This window comes from Pleurodeles waltl, chromosome 8 (assembly GCF_031143425.1).
Source record: "Pleurodeles waltl isolate 20211129_DDA chromosome 8, aPleWal1.hap1.20221129, whole genome shotgun sequence".
NCBI lineage: Eukaryota > Metazoa > Chordata > Amphibia > Caudata > Salamandridae > Pleurodeles > Pleurodeles waltl.
Genome location: NC_090447.1, coordinates 308,602,752 through 308,616,944, shown reverse-complemented (window position 1 = coordinate 308,616,944; position 14,193 = coordinate 308,602,752).

Here is a 14,193-nt window from a genome sequence, read left to right as displayed (position 1 = left end):
GTTGTTCTCCGGCAGTGTGGGACGTTTCTTTGTATTGCTGCAGCAACTGCAATTTGCTCCTTCTTTGTCCTGGTGTCCTGGGACCTCTGTGGGTGCTGCCTGGTCCTCTGTGGTTTCCCTCCAGTGCTGGGAGCCCCCTCTGCCTCCTCAGTCTGAGTTGAGGCCCCCATGTCCCTCCTGGGTCCAGGCAGCACCATTTTCACGCAATCCGCGACATTGCTTGAACCAAGGATTGTTGGACAAATCAGCACTGCCGACATTGCTTGACCCAAGGCTTGTTGGACAAATCCAGCACAGCAACTCTCCTGCATCCAACATCTCCACACGGGACATCCTTTACATCATGCAGGAACCTGCAGCCATCTTCTTTGATGCTCTACTGCAGACTTCTTCCAACCGAAGAATCCTCTTTTGAAACATCTTCTAGGTTGGCAGGGGCTCCTGTCCTTCCTGGAATCTTCTGCAACTTCTGGACTTGGTCTCCTCTCTTTACAGGTCTTGAGGTCCAGGAATCCATCATTTGTTGTTTGCAGTCTTGCTTGGTTTATGCAACAACTCTATCATGACTTGTAGTTCTTCACTCCTACTTTCCTGGGCTCTGGAGTGGGGTATTTTACTCACCTTTGTGGTTTTCTTACACTCCGAGCACCCCTCTACACACTACACTTGCCTAGGGGGGAGTTCGTGATTCGCATCCCACTTACTTAGTATATGGTTTGTGTTGCCCCTAGGCCTATCTCTTCCTATTGCATTCTATGGTATTTTCTATTTTTTGCACTATCATATGACTATTTACTTACCTTGTTTTGGTGTCTAATGTATATATTGGGCATAATACTTACCTCCAGAAGGAGTATTGCCTCTAAGATATTTTTGGCCTTGTGTCACTAAAATAAAGCACCTTTATTTTTGGAAACACTGAGTATTGTCTTTTATTGTGTATAAATACTGTGTAACTATAGTGGTATTGCAGGAGCTTTGCATGTCTCCTAGTTCAGCCTAAGCTGCTCTGCTATCGCTACCTATATTAGCCTAAGCTGCTAGAACACTACTACATTTCACTTTAAGGGATAACTGGACATGGTATGAGGTGTAAGTACCCATGGTAACCACTACAAGCCAGGCCAGCCTCCTAGAGTGGGTGTCAGGGCAAGTTGTGACTGTTGCTGTTTCTGCGGATGGATGTTGTCTCTGTGTATGCCGGTGAGTCTAGTGGTGCTTGTGTTTGTGTGCGATACCCTTGTCTGTTAAGATCGATGCATGCAAGTCTTTCTGTGTGCTTTAGGTGGGTCGGGGAAGGAGGGATGTGGACTGGGAAGAGGAAGGTGGAGGGGTGACGGGAGACAAGGGGTGACTGGCAGCCATTAGTATAGAGGCCTGAGCCTGAAATGATCTCTGTAGGCCAGCCATTGCACTGTGAATGCCCTCCAGGAACACATTGCTCTGTTGAATTTGGGTAGCCAGCCCCTGGATGGCATTCAGAATGGTGGACTGACCCACAGAGATTGAACTCAGGAGGCCAATAGACTCCTCACTGAGGGCAGCAGGGGTAACAGGGGCTGGGCCAGAGTTGCTTGCGGCAAAGGAGACGCCCACCCTCTTGGGTGAGGGGGGAACAGCCAACTTGGTGGGGAACAAAAGGGAAGGCGGTGATAGAATGGGGGTGGCAGATAAAGAGGGTACTGGGGTGGTCCCTGATGGTTCCACCATCCCTAGGGAGTGGCCACTGGAAGAGGAATCCAATTATGATGAAGAATGTTTGGTCTCCCTCGTGGCACTCCCCTTGCCCTCTGTGCCACTGGGTCTCTCTGTGTCAGTGGTGTCATGACCAGAGGTCTCGTGGCCAGATACTTGCCCACTCGGCGTGGCTCCATCTCCTTCACCTACGGTGTATATGTTGCTAAAAGAAAGTGAAGTAGGGTCATGACATGGACATGAAAATACTTCAATCACAACTCTAAGAGACAAAACATACCATCATGTCAAGTGGCCCTCCATATGAAGTGCCAGCAAAGTGGCACCATCATGTGCCAATACCAAACCATGAATGCCATCTGGAATTACAAAGGTAACACATGAGAATAACTTGGTCTCAGACAACTGCAATAGCATGGATGAAGTCTAGCTAACACACTAACCATAACACAACCAGGTGACCACTACACCCCAAAACTGTGCCACATACAGCACACCCCAGTGAATCAATAGCCAACAATTGGATTTCATTGCAAGGTACCCTACCAGTTACACAGACACAAGCCTATGCAAATATCCAACTTGCACTGATGTAATGTATCAACAATAGCAGATGTTGCTAAGGAAATGTAGACAACACTGGTACAAACATGTCATTCCTGGATTAGGAGATATGGGAACATCCACGTCACTTTTGACATATCCCAACCATGTACAGTCCTGCGAGTCACACCTGCTCAAAATGAGTCCAGCAGGTATAAGCGAGGCCATTCAGACGTGCCCCACATGTGGTGTTGGAAGGAACAACAATCACATCAAGTCCTAACCATCATGTTGAGATGTCTCCTGAATACACACAAGGATGGGCCTGTAAGTCCCAGGACAGCCCCACCACTGTCTCACACCCATTTCCATGTTTACTTCTGAGAGTGTGTGAAGTAGGAAGTAGGGACACAAACCTTGCAACCACTAACTGAAGGACACCAAATTGTTGTACAATGAGAAGCTATATCACTACCCACATATCAGACATGGCAAGTATGGCATCTGTCTGTGGATGAATCCTTGAGCCCAAACACATTTGATGCAAACATAACTGCAAGTCAAACCATGATGCATCCCAAACAGTCAGTGCACAATTCCCAAACAACACACAGGTGCTGTGTATCTATAACCAACATTCCACATCAAGGGTACAAATGGTCATGAAGTGGATCCACACCCTGCAAGTGTGGGATTCAGCTGAAGATGGCAGTTACGTCCGCTACATACACGACCGTCACCACTGGCAGACACTGCCATTGGCCCAAGACTGCCACAGGAAGCAATGTTATCCAATGGTAAGGTCCGCCACAGTAGCATCCGCCTACCGCTATGACGACATCCGCTGGCTGTCAAGGGCGGTTCCAAATGTCCAGTGAAGTAGGTCAGACAGCTGTCATTTTAGAGGCATAGAATGTAATGTGAAGCAAGTTTGAAAAGTGTTGTCCTGGTAAATCTTGAGTGTTAGCCTTGTCATGTCTTGTAGGTCAATTGTTTCAGTGTGCATATTGGTACGTGGTCCAGCACATATGACAACATAATTGAGGAAAAAGCCACCACCATCTCCCCGACGGGCATTCCAGGATTTTGGGCATTGAATCACAATCAGAGTTGAAAGTTGAATACACATATTGTTGCTGTACAGATAGAGAATGTGTACACACATGTTTAAAAGCAAGGGTGTAACGTATTACAAAAATGTGACAATGTTAGTCTTGATGATTGCTATGTATCATGTTTTCAATGACTCATATGACATGTCACAGTTTGTATATGACATGTATTAAGTAATATACACGGTACACAAATAAAGATGGCCACAGCTTTCTTTTTTCCCACATGGTTACCCTGGGGGAAAAGGATCAGCCAATCTCCTGTGTACCGTCCACTAGCAGATTTGCATCCCATTGAGGACAGGCACATCATCCAGATTTACCGCCTGGATAGGTAGACAATCGTGGATCTTTGTTGTCAGATGGAGCCAGATCTGATGCCAGCCATCAGTTAACCAAATAGCATACCACCCATTGCACAAGTCATGTCAGTGTTGCACTTCCTGGCCACAGGGTCCTTCCAATATACAGTGATCCTAACTCCTGGGATGTCCCAGCCTATGTTCAGTCTGGTCTTGAAGGATGTTTTCTCAGCAATGTTGAAACACCTGGACAGCTATGTCTTGTTTCCTCAATGTGAGTATTCTGCCCATGTGAATGCAGAGGTCTATGGTTTGGCACACATCCCACATGTTGTAGGAGTCATTGATGGGACCCATGTAGCCTTGGTTCCACCGAATGGCAATGAACAAATCTTTCATAACAGGAAGAACAACTATTCCATCAATGTCCAACTAGTTTGCCTGATGGACTTCTACATTTCCCAATTGTGTGCCTGGTACCTGGGTTCAGTCCATGATGCCGTCAGCATGCAGAACAGAGAAATTTCATAGCTGATGACACAACTGTACCCAGAGTGGGCCTGGCTGGTTGGGAAGTACCATATGGCATGTGTTTTTGTATGCTATGTCTGCTGCTAGTGAGACAATGCTTTGGACTCTTTGTAGCACACATGTCACATTCTCTTACAGGGGACTCTGCATAACCAAACCGTCCATGGTTGTTGCCACCCGTGAGAAACACAACTACGGCAGGGGAAATCCACTTCAACAAGGCACATGGATGAACATGGCATGTAGTGGAGTGGGCTTTTTGGTGCCTGAAGGAAAGATTCTGGGCCATTGATAAGACTGGTGAAGCCCCCCCTCTCCTCACCCGCAAAAGTGTGTAAGATCATTGTGGCCTGCTGCATGCTCCTCAACCTTGCTCTGAGGCGAAACATCCCTGATATGGGGAGCTAGCAGTGCCACTGGATGAGCCTTCTGAAATGCTAAGTGAGGTTGACAGTGATTAGACATGTGGGCAGATCTCATCAATCAGTACTTCGCTTGAGTGTAAGTATGTGATGTTATGTGATTAGTGTGACTACATGGGGTACTATATGGGTCATTATTTGTTGAGAAGGGTATCTCTGTCACCATGAGGCAAGGCATCTCATGCTATGCCTCATTCCGCCCTGGTTTACTTCAGAGTTGTGCCATTGGCAGGTGGCTGTTGCTGGTCTGATGTGAAGTGGACATGGATTGATCTAGATACTGTTGGTTGCAGATTTGGGGTATATGAGTCCTATGGCCAGGCTGTCAGGAAGGTGGAAGGGCTGGAATCTGAGCTACATAATATACCTGTTTGCCATGGTGTGTTGGTCCAATGGTCTCATGTATGTGATCATGCGGCCTTGTAACATGTCATTCTGTGCAATCTATTCCTCCTATTGTCACATTGTGATACCATTAATCCTGTATGACCTGTTAGCGACTGTCAATGTGTTTCCTCATTTCAGGCCAGTGTGCCTGTGTCACAACACTGAAACAGGTTTGTGACATTCCAGCAGGTGCTTACTCATCGTTATGGGAAGGGCCTGGGCTTCGGCTCTGTTGTACTGCCCCCTGTGTCTGCCATGGCTATGTTACGTCGGCAGGCCTGGTTTTGGTATGTGATAAGAGTCAAACTGGAGATAAAATCCCAAACTCTCTTTGCCTAATCTACAGGACAAGGTCTTGCAGGCCCTTTCTGGTGTGGTCTGGTGCATGTTGATATTTGGATATCTGGCCTTACTCCATACAGCTGTGACATTCTTGGCTATGACTGTGCAGACATTCTTCACAGCTTATGTGCAATACAATACAATAAAATGTTTGATGTGGCCAGACACCTGTGCCATTGTGTTGTTAGTCAAAATCAGCATGAAACTACCTTAGACATCTCCATCCATCTATTGTCTCCTAATGTCTAAAGCATGTACACTACATGTGATTAGCATGCACCATTTCAGACAGAAACCAAAGAGAGGCATTAGGCATTTTATTTAGTGATGGGTGTGTTTATTTACATGAACAAATCATCAGATTGATCCTACAGTGTCCTGTTCTTGGCATCACAGTGTCCTGGTGCTATGGAGTGGTGATATGGTGCGGATGCCTATGATGAAGAAAAACATAGACAAAGTGATGTATATATATATATATATATATATATATATATATATATATATATATATATATATATATATATATTAGCTACTAACGCTCATCAGTAGGTAGTTATAATTAGGATCTAGTTTCCATAGAAAATGTGTTTTTGACTTGGCTATATCTTTGGCTCTGTTTGATGAACCTTCATGAAATATCTAAAAGAAGTATCAAGTTGGATCTTGTTGTGCATGGACTGTTTCAAGGTGACACTTGAACTGGGGTCAGAGAAAAATGTGTCAAAAAAGTGTGTTTCCCATGTTAATTCTCTCAGGGATTTTGAACATGTCTACAGCCCGAACCGCTGGGTGGAAATACACCAATTTGGCAGAAAGGTAGCTTTTTGTTCAGAAAGCACAGTTTTTATTATTTTGTTTAAATCCATTCAGTAGTCCTATGCTAACTATAACTCGCATCCTCGCCGTGCACTGCTAATTAACTCTCATGTAACAACACTCATTACATCTTTGATAACATCAGTAAAATTATTTATGAGATAACTGTACATGGCGGGGGAAAAGTTATAGTTACCTGAAAGGGATGTTATAGCTAGGAAATAGAATTTCTAACAAAAACATAGAAATTCACCTAAAAAACAAAGGTTACATGGACGTTAAAGTTAGATTCTGAATTTACTCACACAAAACCAGAGAAATTGAGCAGTTTGACTGCTAATGTTTCATTGATATTTGTATTGATACAATAAAAGTTGTCATGAGTTCTGTAATATCTGAGGTAATAAGCAGTGCATGGCAAGGGCATGAGTTATAGTTACTTGAAATAACTCTAACTAAAACTGCTGAATCTCTGGACAGGAGACTGTCACAGGGAGCTGGCACAAGGATCTTAAGCCTTAAGGTAACTGTAACTTGCACTTCCACCATGCTCAGTTTTATCATCAATAACTTTATTGGAAATGTTGCAGTGATATTATCAATGAAGTCATATAAGATGCCATGACTGATGTCATGATGTCATGATGGGTGGCGTGCATGGCAAGGGCATGACTTATACTTACCTTAGGGCACAATTTGTAGGTCCTTGATATGACTGTAAATATATATTTACACACTATATATATATATATATATATATATATATATAGTGTGCATGTATATATAGATTGTGTGTGTGTATATACATATATATTGTTATATAAGTATTTTGTGCATATATATACAGTATTTATATATACACACATATGTATATATATATATATATATATATATATATATATATATATATATATATATATATCTTTATAGATATAGGTGTACTTATACTGATATGTAAAAACAGATTGGCAATCTTAAAATCTTAAAATCACTAAAGTGGAAAGTGCTAAAAAGTGCATATATAAATATATATATATATATGTGTGTGTCTGTATTTTTATTTATATATATGTGTGTGTGTATATATGTTTGTATCTGTATATATATAATGGGTGTGTTCCAATCTCACATAATTTTATAATATAACAATTTAATATGAAAAGAGATAAGGAACATCATATCGCAATAGTTGCCCTGTGATTTCATTAGCAACTTACTTCACATGTTATGTCATAGTCAACCTTACTCATCCATCTAATCTTATATAATATAGGCCCTCATTACAACATTGGCGGTAAGTGCCGCTAACCCCCATGCTGACTGCTGCCAACATACTGTGACCACGGCGGTATACCGCTACCCATAATATGACCCACACATAGAATTCTACCACTATACAGACACACACACAAGTCCGCCAGCCCAGAGATACCAAAACCCACACCATTACACCAACAGAAATACACCCACAGCATCATGACCCATGAATCAATGCGGCGGTCATTCAACTGCGGTAAACCACTGGCGGTACAGACCGCTGCGCTCAAAATACACACACACTAACAAAACAACACCAGATTGGACAATTCAAACTACACACACCTGACACACATACACACACCACACCCACATACCCAAACCACTATAAAACACACACACACACACACACTACCCACAACCCTTTATGACCCAAATATTTTGGCAAGTGAGAGAGAGACAATCCAGGAGTACCCACTGAATTTGAGCCACAAAACACCATCACCCATACACCCTCCATGCACCTTACAGCACACACCACAACACATCACCCGCACACCCTCACACATACCACTCACACTACACCCATGGCACCACAAAGACTCCCCAGGTTCTCAGAGGAGGAGCTAAGAGTCATGGTGGAGGAAATCATCCGGGTAGAGCCACAGCTATTTGAATCACAGGTGCAGCAGACATCTGTTGCAATGAAGATGGAGCTATGCCGGAGAGTCGTGGACAGGGTCAACGCCGTGGGACAGCACCCAAGGGATGATATCAGAAAGAGATGGAATGACCTACGGGGGTAGGTACATTCCTTGGTAGCAAGACACCAGATAGCAGTACAGAGGACTGACGGTGGACCCCCACCTCCTCCCCCACAACTAACAACATGGGAGGAGCAAGTCTTGGCGATCATGCATCCTGAGGGCCTGGCAGGAGTAGCAGGAGGACTGGACTCTGGTAAGTCAAATCTTTTATTCCCCACTCTACCTGCATGCCATCACAAACAACAACCCCTACCCTCACCCCATCACCCCACCACCTCACATATACCCCACCACCACAACCCACCCATCCCAATACCAAGCCCTGCATGCAACACCAATTCATGGACCCCAATCACAGACCTGCATGGACACCCATCACCACAGCATGCACACTAGTGACAATCATTTAGCCAAACCAAGCACAACTCACACAAGCCAAAGCTGCCTTGCTAATAACAACCATAGAGGGAAACATATCCATGCACAAGAGGGCACACGCAGATACAATAACACTGCATTTACATCCCCACAGGACCCCCACTCAATGTCACCAGAGAGGAGGTGCCAGCCATATCCAGTCCTCCACGAAGAGTCCCACAGTGATGACAGCAGCTCTGCACGCCTGGATCTGGATGACCAACCTGGCCCATCAGGAACCTCTTGACAGTCGGTGACCCAAGCACAGTGTCAACCCACCACAGAGCCTCCCCCCTCAGGAAACACCAGCACAGCACCCACCCAGCAGGCCCATCCTTCTGTCCCCAGGACACGTCAATCAGCAGTGTGTCCACCATTACAGGGACCCCAGGCAACCCCACAAACACAGGACAATCAGGGACCTGGGGTCAGTGGCAGTGGGCACACGGTTCAGGGGACACAGGCACAGGACAACAGGGAAGCTGGGAGGACTGCTGTGCGACAGGGGGAGGACATGCCCAGGGAAGCGACTCTCCACAAGGCACTCACAAACATCCTGGAAGCATACCACCATTCCCAGGAGACCATGGGCCAGATACTGGCCAAGCTGCAGGAGACCCAGCGGCTGCAGGAGGGACAGTACCTGGGGATCATGGAGGACCTGAGGGACATCCACACCACCCTGATCACCATTGCAGGGGTGCTGGCAGACATGACCAACACCATGAAGGAGGCAGTGGCACCCCAACGGGCCCTTGTCACTAGCCAAACCGAAAAACAGCCCTCCACCTCCACCGACGCTAGTGGACAGGAGGCCCCGCCACAGGACCAACAGGCCACCAGCACCCCACCCCCTGTAGAAGGAGAACCACCCCGCAAATGGTCCCTGCGATCCAGGCAGAAGCCAGAGAACATTTCCAAGACCCCTGCTGGAAATAAGACTCTCCTGATTGTCACCCTTCTGTCCCACTCTGTCACCCTCTCCACGTTGAACTGCCATTGCTCCCCTTCCTATGCCCCCTTGGCAATGCACCTGTGATACAAAGAGAATGGAATCTACCTTGGACTTTCCTCCATCAGCAACTCAGCCCATTGCAATACCCCCTACACTTATTATCACAGAAAGAAACACCCTTGGAAAAAAATCAAATATGGAGTCTGTCAATTGTTTGACAAATGTATTAGTTTCACAAACTGTAAACATTGCAATTCAAATGTACTGTAATACTTACATAGGTATGACCTGTAGTGGGGAGCAGTAAACACACCAGTGGCCGGAGTGGGGCAGAGAGATCTGATAATAGATATGCCAAAGGGTACAGTAAGTGGCCATAGAAAGAGGGAAATCAGACTGCCATGTTCAATGTCAAACACAAAACTGCAATGGAAGGTGAAATACAGTGTCTTACCTGTGTATCACTGGAAGTACTGTTAAATCAGTGTAGTTTGTCATTGTCAACAGGCTCCACTACTGCCACACGACCATCCCCAGGCTCATCCTCCTGCAGAAAAGGCACCTCAAGGCCAGGTTGTGCAACATGCAACATGCAACGATGATCTGGCACACCTTCTTGGGTGAGTAGTACAGGAATCCACCTGTCAGATGTAGGCACCAGAATCTGGCCTTCAGGAGGCCAAAGGTTCTCTCAATGATCCTCCTTGTTCACCCATGTGCTTTGTTGTAACGTTCTTATGCCCTTGTCCTGGCATTTGTCTCTGGGGTCAGTAGCCATGAGAGGTTGGGGTAACCAGAGTCACCTGCAAATATTTGAGGGATACCGGTTAGCCAGACACTCACCCTTAGGGCCAAACCCTCACCCATATACCTACATTAACTGGGTGGAACCATGGGCTCATCTATTAGCCAGACCCGGTGCCTCTGGAGTTGAGACATCACATATGGTATGCTATTATTCCTCAAGATAAAGGCATCATGAACAGAGCCAGGATACTTGGCATTGACAAGGGAGATGTACTGGTCCGCCAAACACACCATCTGCACATTCAGAGAGTGAAAGCTTTTCTTATTTCTGAACACTTGTTCCTTTCTCCGGGGTGGGGACAAATGCAATCTGTGTACCATCAATTGCACCAATGATGTTGGAGATATGTCCCATTGCATAGAAGTCAGCCATCACTGTGGCCAAATCCTCCACCTGGGGGAATACGATGTAGCTGCACATGTTTTTCAGCAGGGCAGACAACACTCTGGTCATCACGTTTGTGAACATAGGCCGTGACATCTCTGATGCCATGGCCACTGTCGCTTGGAAATAACCACTTGCCAGGAAATGGAGCACTGACAGGACCTGCATTAGAGGGGGAGGATACCTGTGGGGTGGTGGATAGCTGAAATCAGGTCTGGCTACAATTGGGCACACAGTTCTTGGATTGTGGCCCTATCAAGTCAGTAGGTCAGCATAATGTGCCTGTCATCCATTGTCGCCAGGTCCACCAGGGGTCTGTACACGGGGGATGTCTCCATCTCCCATTCATCCTCAGCGGTTGAACTCTAGGGTGAAAAACGGTGAGCAGAAGGTCATATTTACACATATGTCAAAATTTATATGCAATTTTTCCTTTACAGAAACAGAAGTGAACCCGTAAGTCAGTTGATGTGCCAATGTCTGCTGTGATGCAGTTAGATGCCATGGCCTGTGCCCCCCTGAAATGGAAGCTGCCTGACCTGTGAGGAGAGACAAGTGGATATGAGGTAATTCCGCTGGCGTTGTGCGCCGTTGCGGTCAGAGGTCAATGACCGCAGTGCAACATCGCATTGGTTATCATTGGGCCCTACGAGTTCCAGGAGCCAATGACGATGTATGCCGGTGGTGACGGTATGCACCTCTGCGGACGTGACCGCCATTTTCTATCTGTGCACTCACTTGCTACCTGCCCTTCAACATGCGAGGACCTACATGGCAAGTACTGCTGTGACCTGTGTCTGGAAGCGACAATGGCTCGAGTGTCTGGGGAAAGGGCCCCTGACTTCCCTTCCGAGGAGTTGGAAAGACTGGTGGATGGGGTCTTACCCCAGTACACTTTACTCTATGGGCCTCCAGACAAATAGGTGGGTACAATGTGAGCATTATACGTGGGCCATGAATGTATGGATTACTGTGTGTAAGCCCCATGTGGGGGGAGGGTCTGAGGGGTCCTGGGCAGAGTGCTGCATATATGATTGGCAATGTATGTACGTAAGTGGATGGGGGGATATGATGGGCATGATCATAACAGTCAGGACGTTATGACTAATAAATTTTCTGCTCTTTTTTCCTGCAGGTCAGCATCCATCAGAAAAAAGGTATTTGGCGTGCCATCACCAAGGAGGTGCGGACCCTGGAGGTCTTTGACAGGCGGAACACCCACTGCCACAAACAGTGGGAGGAAGTGCGCCGCTTGGCAAGGAAGATGGCGAAGGCCCAGCTGGGGCTGGCGTCCCAATGAGGAAGGGGTGCCCTTTGTACCCTGACCCCCCTGATGTTCCGCATCCTGGCAGTGGACTATCCAGAGTTGGATGGGCGCTTGAAGGCACCACAGTACAGATTCAGAATCATGACTTTGCGTACAATAAGGTATTACCTGGGTGTGGGATGTGGGCTGTGGGTGCCCCAAGGCCAGGGCGAACATGGCAGGGTATGTTCAATGATGGGCAAGCTCAGATGCACTCCAACCCTAATATTATTAGTAGGCATCTACTACTGGGCAGGGTCCTGTGGGTTTCAGGTGTGCAGCCAATGGCATTAGGCATTGTACCCCATGGGCTCGTGACTAGCAGTGTAACTGGTAGTGCATGGCCTAGTGCATAGAGCTGCTCCTTGTGAATTGTGCACTCCAACGGTAGTGTTGTTGCTGACATTTACCAAGTGTATCTTCTGTCTCTCCCCCCCTTTTTGTTTTGTCACCCTGTCCTTGTGTGCATTAGCATCATCTGGTGGAGGAGCAGAAGCACCGGTGACGGAGGGAGCTGCATCCCTCATGGGCCTGGAGGCCGAATACACAGACGGTGAGGGCACCAATGGGATGGAGGGCGAGGGGAGCACCACGACGGAGACAGGAGGGGACAGTACCGACAGCGACTCCTCCACAATGGAATCTCCCTGGTGGTGGCGGACACCTCTGTGCCCACCCCAACTACAGGTACAGCTGCCATCCCTGTACCAGCACCACCCTCCCAGCAGCCCCTCAGCGTGTTTCCCGTGCCTGCTCACCCAGGAGGGTGGGCATCTCCTTCTCCCCGGCACCTCAGGCCCTGCCCCAGTCAGCCCTGCTGCCCTCAGTGGGGAGGCTTTTGACCTCCTGAGATCCCTCTCTGTTGGGCAGCCAACCATACTGAATGCCATCCAGGGTATAAAGGGCATTTGCAACTAACAAATGCATACCTGGAGGGCATTCACTATTGAGCGGCGGCCCAAGAGAGAGCATTCCAGGCTCTGGCCAAAGCACTGATGGCAGCCATTGTCCCTGTCTCCAGCCTCCCCCTCCAACTTCCGATACAGAGTCCCAATCCCATCAACCCCAGCCTATTCCAAGCACACCTTCAGACCAGCAATCACCCAAAATCAACACACAGAAGTGGCTCAGGCAAACACAAGCACCACATTTCATCTCACAGGCACTCACACAAACACCATCCACATGCAGACACACCAACATCCACTGCCTCTGCTGTGTCCCCCTCCTCCTCGTCATCTACCTCCCTCCCAGTAGCGTCTCCACTCACACCTGCATGCACTACATCCTCATCCACTACCTCATCACCAACACGCCTATTACCTCACGCCCCTCACTGGCAGTCACCACCCCCACATCCATGCACACTTCCCCTGTGTCCTCTCCCACTGTGTCTGTGACCCCTCCTCCCTAAGTACACTGACACAAGCACACAGACACCCAACATCCATCCACATCACAACAGCATCCAGCCCATGCACCTGCACCCAAACACAGCAGGCTGACACCTCCTACAACCACGCCCTCTTCCTCCACCCCCAAACATTCACCCTCTTCCCGCCCCAGTGTCCCTAAGAAGATTTTCCTTGCCAACACTGACCTATTCCCTACCCCTCCTCCGTCCTTTACCATGGGCCAGGGTGGCCAGAACCCAGCCCAGCACCTCAGCCACCCTGTCCACAGCCACTTTGGTTTCTGCAGCTACTGCAGATGTGAGAGGCTCCAAGGAGGCACCCATCAGCCCAGCCAGTGTGCCTGCACCACCTGCCAAGGCCAAGAAGGGTCTGCCACCTAGCAAGGGCAAGAAGGGGACACCAGCCAGCAAGGGAAAGGAGGCACAACCAGCCAGCAAGGGCAAGAAAAAGACACCAGGTGGCAGAAGCAAGGAGGCACCACCATCTGCCAAGAGCAGGAAGGGGCAAACAGCACCAGCCATGGAACTTCAGCCATCCAAGGCTGCAGGTGAATGCCTGGAGGCTACCACCACCACTGCCAGCACCGTGGCCAGCACTGCCACGTTCCCCGCATCCAGCACCGCCACATGCCCCGCCGCCAGAAGCACCAATGCCAGCAGCAGCAACCCCCAGTGGGCAGCCGTCCGAGGCTGTAGGTGAAGGCCTGGAGGCTCTCACCACCACTGCCAGCA